Raw genomic sequence first — 12478 nt, forward strand, 5'->3', positions numbered from 1 at the left:
CTTCTCCCTCTGACCCTCTTCCCTCTCGTGCTCTCTCTCTCTCATTCTCTCTCTCTCAAATAAATAAATAAATAAAATCTTAAAAAATCAATCAATCAATCAAAAAAAAAATACTGTGGCTGGGCTTCTAATAAAATCATAAAGAATTCAGTATTTCCCTTCCTCACTGACTGCAGCACTATCTCTTTTATAACTTTATTCCAAATTACCTGAAACCTGGATCCCTTTCCATTGGGTCTGGTTCTTACTGTCTCTTCTTCAGACTGGATTATCATTCCTTTCCTCCCTCTAACTGCTCATCCCGCCTCCATCCTCTCTCTTCTCAAAACCACTCTCAACATTTCTGCCAGAATCATTTTCTTAAGCCTGCTCAGAAAACAGCAATAGCTCTTCACTATCTATAGAGACAGACCCAAAATTCCTTCATAGATCACTCATAACCTCCCTCAGTCTGGCCCCAATCTATTTTCTCCACCATATCTCTAACTGCCATGTCCTCCATCCCTAAAGCACACAAACCTAAACTTCTGAACCCCAAACCCACCCTGCTCCTTACTCATTGTTATTTCCTCTTCTAGAAGTAACCTTTCCAACTCCAACACTGAATACCAAAATTATCTTCACACCTCCACTCCAATGCCCTCTCCTCCATGAATCCCTTTTAATACATCAGTTAAAAATGGCCTTTCCCTCCAACTCCACAACACACATTTAACCTTTATTTGTGGCACTCACCATATTCTGCCCAGGTCTATAGTGACTTGTGAAAGTACGTTTGTCTTATTAAAATGTTCTATCATTGACATTCCCAGAAAGTCAACTATGTGTCAGGCCCTGTGATGGGTAATGAGTAAAAAAGAGAAACTGATCTCTCTGCCTTCACAGAGGTAATAGTCTTACAGTTTTTCTCATCTGGAGTTCCTCTTGTGAATAACCAAGCACACTATTTTTGTTTTTCTTAAGGTAGTATGTACATTCTAGATGCATAAAAGATGTTAATGTGTTACATACAACAGATGCTTTTTAGAAGTGGTTCTCAAAGTATAGTACACCAGACCTCTTGAGGATCTCCAAGACCCTTTCAGGGGGTTCCTGAGGTCAAAACTAATTCCAAATAATATAAAGATATGATTTCCTGTCATCACTCTCATTTACTCTCTAATGTACAGTAAAGTCTTCTGGAGGCTACACAATGTGTTTTATAACAACAGATTAAAGCCATAAGTATATAAGAGAATTCAGGCATCTTCTTTTAAACTAATCATAAAACAGATTTGCAAAAACGTAAAATAATACCACTTTGTACCTATACTATTTCTGTTCTATAAAAAGTAGTTTTCCATAAAAAAATGTATTGTGTTAACATGTAATGGGTTTACCATTGCTAATTCATAAATGAATTACATAAATATTTTAAATTTATATCTTAATTTCTAATACGGTAAATACCAATGAATATAACCCACATAAACCAAAGCTTGTGGTTAATACTTTTCAAGAGTGTTATACAGAATGAATCATGGAACGCTACATCAAAAACTAATGATGTAATGCATGGTGATTAACATAACAACAAAAAAATTTTTTTAAAGTGTAGAAGGATCATGAGACCACAAAGTCTGAGCACTGCTGTAAAGGAACACTGAGACTCATGTCTTTCTGCAGAATCCCAATTGAGTAGCTGAGTTTGTAAATGACCATTCCCTGAACTCAGTATCTATTAAAGCAACTATCCTATGTGTGGATTCATTTATTTGCAAGTATTTCCCCTTTCTCTCCCCATCTAAAGGCCCCAGATTTGGTAGTGAGCTGCTTAAGGGCAGAGACTAAATAGAATTTATCTTTGTTGCTGCTGCACCTAGCACAGAAAAGACAGCCAGTAAATATTTGAGGGAGAAGGAAGGAAGGAAGGAAGGAAGGAAGGAAGGAAGGAAGGAAGGAAGGAAGGAAGGAAGGAGGGAAGGAAGGAAGGAAGGAAGGGATTGGAGGGAGGGAAGAACTGTGCCTTACTCATTCTTCAAAGATTCTACCACAGTAATCTGCCCATTGAAAATATGTTAACCCTCATGTAAATCTGTTGTATGGATATGATATCTAAGGTAATCAAGATGCCAATAGTTTCACCTGATATGTTGGTAGATCTTAGTACAGCTTAGAGACCATAATTTTTAAAGGCAAATTTTTAAAGATTCCTCTCATTAGCAAATCAATGAGCAAACATTTGTACACACTAGCCCTTTGATAGCAGTGGATAATTCTAAGATAAAGAAAGATACAAATCTAGAAACTGGATGCAATCAATTTGGTTGCCTGTGCATAAGTTATCTCCCTTATGGATAATAAAGTCTCAATAATTAGAAGTGACTTCCTATAATTCAAATATCTTATCTTTCAATTTAGAGTGACAATGTGAAGCCAAAGATAACTAAAGAGGGTGGGTTAAAGCAAACTTGGGCATGGCAAGTCTGTCTTCAAGACCCTTATAAACCTCCATCTGGCCTATTCTTCCCTTCCATCTGTCCATGAACCAGCTTTCCATTCTCATGAAGTACCTTCACTGGCTCAGGCTACCCTCACCAAGGTAGTCCACTTGGGCCTGGCCTTTTGGGTATTACCCCATGCTTTAATTCAATCTGTACAATTTAATCTACATAGTTTTCACAGTTAAAAAGAAATTTAAACACTGTCAAAACTCCTTCATACACAGTTGAAACTCAGCTGGGTTAAGACTTGCCCAAGGGAATATTAATTAATGACAGAGTCGGGATGAGAATCTAACATCAAGGTCTCTTCCTTTCCCAGAAACTATGCAATAAGAATTTTTAAATAATCTGCTAAACCCCTCACAAAGTACTGTCTTGATACAAGTACAGGGGCACCTACTATGTGGGGAAATTAAGGCCCTGGCAGGAACACGTGCACACGGTGGCAGAGCCAGACTGAAAGCCAGGTGTCTGGCGCTAAAGCCCACACCACTTTGTTGGGTATATATTATTTAGACATGTGTTCAGTTTGGGAGAACCAAGGAGTGGGGATGACAGTTGGGCAAGAGTTCCAGAGGAGAGTAGGCGTGAACTGGACCTTGAAGGATGGGAGGAGTTTTCCAGATAGGATCACAGTGGCAGTGGGGAAGGTGCAGAAGAGAGGGAGAAGGAATGTTCTAGACAGAGGGAAGAGATACAGCAGCCTGAAGAAGAGATGGCAATGAGGAAGTGGCACAGAGCCAGTCTGGGAAACACAGGCCGCTCCTCCTCTCTGGAAAGTCAAGAGCTGGGTCTATAGCAGGATTGGAAAAAAGATACACAGGACTGGAGACTCTAGAAAAACATTTTCTAGAGGTAAGTTTAACAAATAGGAACTTCCACCCTTTTTTAGTAGCTGATCTGTGTGACTTGCCTGCCTTTAGTCTGGGCAGCCAACATACAAAGGTCCCAAACACCTATTCGCCATTCACTAAACACCTACTGTGTGCCGGTCGCCAATCACCAAACACACATTCTGCACCACTATTGTCAAACTAGGACAGGCAGTGGAACAACTGAGTTTCGAACTTCTCTGGGCTTGGATCTCAACTCCAGGACTCACAGGTCACCGTGCACAAGTTATTTCTCTGTGCTCAGTTTCCTCATTTGGTAAATGAGAATACCAATAACAGTTATCATGTAAGACCATCATCTTAAATGAGTTAATTCATGTAAAGGGCTGAGGACACAGCCCAGCAAAGAGTAAGCACTGACTAAATGTTGGATATTACAAAAAAAAAGAAAAAAAGTACTGTCTTCAACACCCATCTTGATTCCCTCCCCACATAAAAATCTTTCCCATATATTCCCTTTCTTTAGTATCTTATTTTAATGTGTTAAGACACTAATCCTAGTGTGGATATTATCTATGATTCAACATCCATTATCACCAATTCACACCTTAACTCAAGTTAGCTTACCAGGTTAGCTAACCAACCAATTTACCTCATAACATTTCTATTTTAATAGGAAGTCTTCAACCAAATAAGTAAGTGAGAATTTCACATATTATATCAGGTTTAGAAGCAGAGAACCAGAGGGTGTTTTGGCTCCTTAAATTATAACACAGAGCCAGACATCTGTACTCAGGACCAAGACTAGAATAGAAACTCAACATATGAGATTTGATTGCCTGTGATGTTCCACATTGCTGACCTGAACGCTGCTTGGCAAAAGGACAGTCAACAGACATATGACATGATATATTTGGCTGAAATTCATAAAAGATGAAAAACAGTTTAATTTGTCTTCTACCCACTATTTCACATAGTTTTTGCCTAACATATTTTATTCAACCCTTTTTTAGGGGAGTGGGGGAGTACAATATCTTTAAATCTTATTAAACTAAATTTCAAGGCAGAATTATTCTGATTCTTAAGATTTATAAATGATTTTCTAAAGATAATATTGTCGAAGTTATCCACTGTCAAATTTAAAGGAGCTTAAAAGTGGGCCTTAAAGATTTAAAGAACAAACAAATCACCTAGAACTTCCAAAAATACAACTAGAAATAAAACTTAGAGACATCCAGCAGATATAATTTCTGGTATCTGCACTGTAAGTATAGATTCTCACATGTTATGAAACTGCTTAAGTATGGACTAAGTTTTCCAACCAGCCCTAATCTGAAAATATTTTTTATGTTAACCAAATTTTCATTAAGATCTCATACTTCTGTTTTAATAGTAGTTCCTCTAATAGTGATTATTGGAATACCCGGAATTCTCTATGAAGAATCTGAGATATGGTAAAATTTATGTTAATTCACTCTTCAAATAAGATTCAGTAAAGTGCCAAGTTGTAAAGACAGTATTATTTTTTCCTGATATGACATCAAATTATTTGGGACCTCTCAAACAGTGACAGTACCAAATCTATCTTCCTAAGAAATATAGACTGAGGTTCCACAAATTGGTGAAAAGCCTTAAAATTTTATACAATATGAAGGCTAGTTATGTTGGTTTTATGAGGGTGAAAAAGTCCTAAGGACTTGGTTTCCCATCTTGGTTACTTGCAGCCATTAAAACATGACAAAATTGCACTATAATAACAAATTTCTGACTATCCTCTTATTCATCTCATTTATAAGGTATTTGGTTCCACAAACCTATTATGCTCATTTCTATCTCTGTTTACTTTGATTATGTTGTTATCACTTCTTGAAATTCCTGTTTTTACACTTACTTGGAATTCAAGCCACATCAATGTTTTAAGGCTCTATTCAGCCCAACTTTCATCTTTAATTCTGAGAAGGATTCAACACAGTGATAAAAAAGGAAGTGCTCCCAAGTTGGACTCCGTGGACTCTACCAACATTAGTTGCATGACCAAGGGCAAGTTACTAAAGCTGCCATGTTTCAGCTTCATCATTTATAAAATGGAAATGCTCAGTAGGATTTCTGTGAGGATTCAATGAATTAGTGCATGCAAAGTGCTTCTAACAGTGAGTGGCACAAGTAATCACTCAATAAATATTATCCACTATTATAATCTTTATTATAACATTCATTCTTCCTGCACTACTCTGAACAACTGTAGACTCATAATTCATAAGAACCCTAGACTGTAGAGGTCATTGAGTTCAATCTCCCACATCAAGTAGTAGCACCTCTAAAATGTTCTTAATATTTGGTCAACCATGAAGATGGTTAAATGCTTGCAATGCTGGAAAATTCACTGTTCTTCTAAAAGCACAGACTTGCAAATAGTTCTAATCATCAGAAAGGTCTCTTATGTATGATGCCTACTTTCTACTCACTGGTCTCTTATTTCTGTCTCCACAGCTTCAAAACAAACCTTCATCCTCTATCCACTTTCACACAACATTCTGAATAGTCTCTGACTAGTTAAGTAGAACACTTTGTTTAGGAAAGTAAAACAAATTTTGACAAAATTTACTCAACAAAAACAATGACAATAAAATTATACCATTCTTATATGAGTAATTAAGGTATTCTTTGCTTCTGGGGGGAGTTGGCCAACAATATTCACATTTATCACTCAATCTACTTAAATAAGACTGTAGACTCCCTGTCAGGCTGCTTTCCAGACTGTATCCACAGGTATAATTTTTTTGTAGTCTAGTTATTTCTCTATGTAGTCCCTTTGGCTGTGTGTCTTTTCTCCTTGTGATTTTCTCTTTTCTGCCTGTTTCTATCTTTTCATGTGTCTATCTCTTGCTCATTTCTCATTCTTTCATCAAACCATCATTCAACAAACATTTGTATAATGTTACCATGTATCAGGCACTGTGCTAGGCATGGAAAACTCAAAGATAATTAGATCTGGATCAAATTACTCATAAACTAAGTTGCAGAGACAGATACATAAACTAATAAAACATCATGGTAATGCAATGAGATAGATATGCCTAGGCTACTGTGAGAACACTAGGAAGGAATGCCCACTGGAAGGAGTCAAGAAACGTTTCTGGAAGGAGATAACACCTAATGAAGTCTAGAGTGAGTCTCAGCAGTACCTCTCCAAGTTTAAATCATCTGAGAATCTTGTTTGAAAGATTCAGAGTCCAGAGATCTGGGTGGGATTTGAGATACTGCTTTTCCATCAAGCCCCAGATGGTGCCCATGCTGTTGGTCTGCAAAGGTCTTAAAAGATGGCTAATGACTAAGTAAAGGTTGGGTGGAGTGAATATAGGCAGGATAGACAGTATGAAGTAAATCACAGAGGTAAGAAACACTTGAGTGTGTGTTATGAGAATGAAGCACATTAGCGTCCCCAAGTAATTCAAAAGATCATCAGTTCCTAAAATGGGGGTGGATGGGAATATGGTATATGTTAAGGAGAAGGGAATTTATTACATAGCCAATGGAGTATATCAAAGTAAGTCGGGCAGTTACATGGTAACAACTGCAAATCAGATCTCTCCTTTCACTGGTAGAATCATGGGCAAGAAGATAACATTCTAGGCCATATTAAATAAATTCTGCTAACAATGATGATGAGGCAACTGACTAAAGATTTTTTTTTTATTTGAGAGAGAGAGAATGAGAGAGAGAGAGAGAGAGCACATGAGAGGGGGGAGGGTCAGAGGGAGAAGCAGACTCTCTGCCAAGCAGGGAGCCTGATGCGGGACTCAATCCAGGGACTCCTGGATCATGACCTGAGCCGAAGGCAGTCGCTCAACCAACTGAGCCACCCAGGCACCCCGAGGCAACTGACTTAAAAAAAATGTTCAGCAGATAAAGTAAGTTGATTGTATTTTCACTTATTAATTTAAAAATCAGCAAAGTTGTTACTCCTTTGTACTCTTTGCAGGCCTGCTATCTATTCTTAATCTGACACTTAGTAATATGTGATCTTAAACAAGGCACTTAAACCTCTTTTCACACCAAGTTCCGCATTTTAAAACAGTGAAGAGGTGACCCAAATAAACACTGTGGTCTCTTTACCCTAAATTTTATGGTCCCCTGAACTAAATTCATTTTGTACTGAATCATGGAATCATAATTTTTAAAACCTACCACAACACCTGGAATATAAATATTCATTATATTACTAATATTGACTCTACCTAGCCAACAGGTATTAAAACTTGAGACTTTTTATATATCCTGCCTCTTCTTCACCCATGACATTCATTACTGAGTCCAGTTGCTTTGTACTTATGTTTTACTGGTGATTCTTTGGTTTATGTCCCTATGATTTTTTAACTGGATTCTTGCAATAACACCTTAGGTGTTCTCTCTGGCTCCAATCTAATCTTCCTCCAAACACTATCCAAAACATTGAAGAAGTCTGGAGTCAGAAAGCCCTGCGATTGAATACTAAAGCCCAGTGCTTCTTAGCTGTGTGACTGTTAGCAAGTTATTTAACCTCTCTAAACCTGAATTTACTTATCTGTAAATCATAGGGATGATATGAAGATAAAATGCTTGCAAAGTGCTTAGCACAATGCTTTATTATGTTAAATAAATGCTAGTTATTATTTTGAAAGACAAATCTCATAAACACTTGAGCAGGTACTTCACAAAAGAGGAAAATAAAACGGCCGATAAAAAATGAAAAGATGTTCGGGGCGCCTGGGTGGCTCAGTCGTCAAGCATCTGCCTTCGGCTCAGGTCATGACCCCAGGGTCCTGGGATAGAGCCCCGCATCGGGCTCCCAGCTCGGCAGGAAGCCTGCTTCTCCTTCTCCCACTCCCCCTGCTTGTGTTCCCTCTCTCACTGTGTCTCTCTCTGTCAAATAAATAAATAAAATCTTTAAAAAAAATGAAAACATGTTCTTCTTCATTAGTAATCAACAAAAAGCCAATTAATACTTCTATGAGTACAACTAAGTACCCACCCTATAAGCAAAATTTAAGAACTTATAAATCAAATGTTGGTGGGGTATAAAACTTCTCTTATATTGCTGATGAGAGTGTAAACCGATATAACTGCTTGGGGACAATATTCTGGCATTATTTAGAAAAACTGAATGTGCACACACCCCCAAATTCAGTAGTTCCTTTCCTTGATATTTATCTGAAAGAAGCTCTTAAACTTGTATACTAGAATCTGAAAGCAACTTCATTTCTACCATTCCCACTTATGCCCTGGCACAGTAAATGACACATAGCACTCACAAAAAATCATACTCTGCCAAGCCTCTGGACCCTTGGAAAATATTCCCACTGCTCCCCTTCCTCTGGTTACTTTTTATTATCCTTAACACCCAGTTAACATATCACTTCCTTTGGGAAGTCCTCCTTGACAATTCCCCATGCCATCTATATTAGACTCTCCTCTGCTGCACTTCCGTTAGCACCCTAAGTCTACCCATTTAACAACCCTGTTTCAGTACCACACTCTTTGAATAGATCTCCCCTAATTAATGGCACATTTTATCATAAGTACTATACTCTTTAGACTGAAAGCTCCTTTAAGGCAGGTACAATCTCTTTCATCTATCCCAAGAGTTAAAGATACTGTCTACATCATAGATTCTCAACAAATGTTTGCTTAATGAATAAATGTTTAAGATGGGGCAATATATGTTTTCCATATCACTGGAAGTGGCACATAACTCAAAATATTAACATTCATCCATATAAAATTGCCCTTACTTTAGATCCATGATGGTTGATTATTGGCAACATGCTATTCTCTTTTATAACAAACATGCATTTAATACATGTTGATTAAGCACAGCATAGTGATGACTATTATATCTACTTTCTCAGTAGCACTGTAAGCAGACTATAATGAAAATCATGACGTGAAATAAGTACAGGGTTAATTTCATCAGTCTTCTGTAGTTACAGTTTATGCATTAATTCACAAGACAGCCTACCTACCCAGCATTATATGAGTCACTAAGCAAATGAAAGAGATGTATTGATCACTATTCAAAACAGCTTCTTTTGGAAGTCTTACAAGCACCACTGTCATGAGCTATTTCTCAAAGAAGTTATTTGACAGATTATAACTGGTTCATCTCTGCCAGAGTCTATTGATTATTGACTTTGGTGACTATAAAGCATCAAGTATTTGATTAAAAAAATATTCTGCCTGTGTGTGCTGATATTTTTATAAAATAATACGTTTTCAAAATTATTCCAACTAGCAGAGAAACTGGATCTACTTTTAATATTGTTGTATTAGGCAAAAGGATTTGTAGGGTAAATGTCTATGAACTGAGTTTTATAAAACTGTGCTATGATTTCTCTCCCCTATTTCCAAGGTTCTAAATGTTATGTTAACATATATATTATATACATTCTTTATATACTTCTATATATTTACATAGGAGTGTGCTTGTATGTGTATTCCTGAAAGGTACTGAGCATTATAACAGCTCAGAACCAATTCTTCTACCAGAGGGGATGAACTGATAAAATGCAGAATTATGTTGTAAATAATAAAAGCCACTGAAAAACACTGTTACCAACTGTTACTCAGGCGCATGAAATTGTTCATTACAGCTATCTTACCAGACTGGTATCATGCAGGCCAGTAGCGTTGTGCTGTTTCTCAATGCACCCTTGCACCTCAAGGCTTCATGCTGCTCTATGTGGCATCACCAGTTAAACATTCTGTCCTGTTGATTTTCATTTCTTTAGCTGAAATTATTTGGAGCAGTATTTCTTCAGATCCATACACTAAATCCCATGCAATATTTAAAGCGGTTATGGAGATCACATGTTTTCTGCTAAGGAACATTTCTAAATTTGTGACTCACCACTGCTTGTATGGTTTCTCATCTATAGGAAATGGTTCTAATTCAACAGCTTCTTGCATGAGTTGCCATAACGAAGATCTGAGATGGTCCTGCCGTTGGTGTTCCTCACGCTGGCCTAAAATCAAAGTGAAAACACAGAATGAATTTGTTTTTAACACTTACATGGGAATTTCATCTGCATTTAGGAAACCAAAAGACCGACAAAGACCATTGAAAATGAGTGATGGGACACAGGATGAGGGAATAAAACATCCGAAGTTAGTTCACTCTGTTCCAACGTATCACAAGCACAAGAACTTTGGTGTCACCAACACCAGGGTAGCTGGATATTTCAAAATCTAAACACAAGCCCAATTAATAATTATTACTTTACTTGGGATGGTATTTGACTTTGTGATATGGATTTGGTTTTGAGATACAAGGCACACTACTCAGTTTCAACTGGGACAGCTTCACTGTTGCATGTTTACATAGTTTGCTTTTCATGTAAGATTTCATTGGAATGATGGGTAACATACTTACTAATAAAAAGAGGAGGAGAAGTTCAAAAACCTCTGAAGTATGTGAAACAGAATAAAACTAAACTGAAGTTGGTCTGAAGCTGGAAACAGACTTGTATGTATGCTTTCCCATAATCTGATCTAGTTACAAAAATAGGTTTGTAACTTCAATCTGTTACTGTTCCTTTTTGAGATTATATTGGACCAGATTCTCCAAGATTTGCCAATTTTCAGTGCTCTACCCATTATCGAACCATAAGTTTTTATTTCTAGAATTTTGGAAGGTATGCTCACCATACTGAAAGTAAACCTCCTCTCTGCTCCAACTAAGAGTCCCTTTCCTGGCCGGGTGCTTACAACTTTCTACTAGGAATTCTTTTCCCACCACACCCTCCTGCTGCCCAGACATCCCAATGTGGCCTCCAGTGTCACATGTATTTCCTTCTCTTCTGAATTCCTGTCATATTTCTTGTCAAATTACTAATAGAGTCCTTGATTATACACCATCTTTATTTAACCTCATCTCCCTAAATGGCTCCAAACTCTTCCTTCCATTGCACTTAGCAGAGAACTCTGTACAGGGGAGACATTCATCCAAGGCATATTTATTGTGTCCCCACAATGGGCCAAACAGACACAGTCAGTACCTGAGAGATTATACTTTCATAGAGAACACAGGAAACAGGAATAGGCCATTACTGTATTGTGTGATAAGTGCTATGACAGCGGAAGTACAGTTACTGAATAAATCTTGCCAAATAAATGGGCCTAAGAGCTTTCACTTCACTATCAGTGCTTTCAGATCCTCTTTCCAATGTATGAGAAGAGGACAATTACTTGAAGAAACTCATTTTCAGGAAGCACGTGGAGCACGCAGGCAAGGTTAACATCCAAAATCCAGGAGGTGGTTCTACTTCTAGGAAGAGAAGTCACTAAAATGAATTTCTAGTACTTTTTTAAGTCACTGCTGGGAGGTTGCATTTTTTTTCCTGCTTTCTACAACACACACACACACACACACACACACACACACACACACACACACTGTAACAAAAATCTTGTTTATTACTGAACAGGCCACTCTGCAAATGCCTGATGGCCCTATAGGGGAACTCCACTTTACACCTGCACACCATATGGGATTTCAGAGCAACTGTAGGGTAGGAATGCTACTAAGGAACATTCAGTCTTCTCTTTTTCCACTCAAAACTTTAATTTCCATTCCTAGGAGCGTTAGCTCTATAAGCCCATGGCTTTCACATCTCAGAGATAAGAGCCATAAGAAAGACTATCGTGGCTTATCATGGATCCAAAACATCAATTCAACTAGAAAAATTCTTTACCAAAAATAAGTATAAATATGTAGTCCACTTCTCATACCAAAATGCTTCTTTTGATTTAAGAATTTTCAGTATCACCTGAGTTCTCCATTTAGAGTTTCTACCAAGATTCACAACAAGAAACGGGGGAGGGGCGTAGGATAGTACCGAAAACATGCAGATTTTTCACTTTCCCCCTCTTTGCCTTGATTTTCTCATAAGGATAAAATGTACTCAAACTGAAAAATCTTCAGTCAAAACCTTAAAACTTTGCTATGAAAATATGTACAGATAGGTAAATTTCTAAAATTCAAGCTCCAATTCTCAATTACATTTTCTCTTTCAAAGAGAAAATCAATATGCAGCATGATCTTTTATCTGAATCAGCAGCAGTGCCTCATCTCAGACTTATATAATGCAATAAACATATTTAATATACAAAAGAAATAAACGGATC

The 12478-nt window shown here is 37.4% G+C and overlaps 1 protein-coding gene across 5 annotated transcripts in view; it reads right to left on the bottom strand.

Moving 5' to 3' along the window:
- MAPK10 (mitogen-activated protein kinase 10) overlaps positions 1 to 12478 on the bottom strand; it is a 556562-nt gene that overhangs the window by 307695 nt on the left and 236389 nt on the right. For 4 of the 5 annotated variants that reach the window (XM_073891887.1, XM_073891885.1, XM_073891886.1 and 1 more), the window contains one exon: positions 10203 to 10317. The gene's annotated coding sequence lies outside the window, so the exon portion shown is untranslated. Of the gene's footprint in view, positions 1 to 9954; positions 9975 to 10202; positions 10318 to 12478 lie in introns of those variants that run through there. The other variant, XM_025887134.2, reaches the window with a different exon arrangement.

This window comes from Callorhinus ursinus, unplaced genomic scaffold (genome assembly GCF_003265705.2).
Source record: "Callorhinus ursinus isolate GAN/ISIS: 27379988/994484 unplaced genomic scaffold, GSC_fseal_2.0 scaffold4, whole genome shotgun sequence".
NCBI lineage: Eukaryota > Metazoa > Chordata > Mammalia > Carnivora > Otariidae > Callorhinus > Callorhinus ursinus.